The following is a 667-nucleotide window of genomic DNA, read 5'->3' on the forward strand; positions in this document are numbered from 1 at the left end:
ATCACTGATCGCCTCCACCTGAAAGTCACTGAGATCCTGTTATTGCATAAATCTGGGTCAAGGACCAGCTCAGCGTGCTTTTCGCCAAGCTCGGTTCTTCTGCAGCTCCTCCTCTGCTCCGTGGTTCTTAGTCTGGGGTTCAAGCCACTTCCAGTTGACCTTGATGTTTCTGTGGCACCGAATATGAGGCCCAGCGTGCAGTGGCCGCTCTAGGTNGAGGGACAGGCGTGGGCACAGAGACCATCAGAGAGAGAATAGACAAACCCCGTGTGAGAGACTGAGAGAGCTGGGAGAGCCCTGGAAACCAGTGGGGAGGCGACAGGAGACCTCGCTGGGGAGGCCCAAGGAGAGAGCGACAGTGAGGGAGGAAGGCAGGACACAGAGAACTAGGGAGATGGCCAGGAGGAGCAGAGGGGCCCACTGCTGCCCTCCGGAGGCCCCGGCTGTGCAGAAGGACTGGGAGTGCCACACACACACACACACACACACACACACACGCACGAACACACACACACACGCACGAACACACACACACGCACGCACGCACACGCACATGCACACACGCACACACACACATGCACGCACGCACACACACACACACGCACGCACACACACGCACGCACGCACACACACACACCACACACACACACGCATGCACACGCACACA

This window comes from Galeopterus variegatus, unplaced genomic scaffold (genome assembly GCF_000696425.1).
Source record: "Galeopterus variegatus unplaced genomic scaffold, G_variegatus-3.0.2 Scaffold12240, whole genome shotgun sequence".
Classification (NCBI taxonomy): Eukaryota; Metazoa; Chordata; class Mammalia; order Dermoptera; family Cynocephalidae; genus Galeopterus; species Galeopterus variegatus.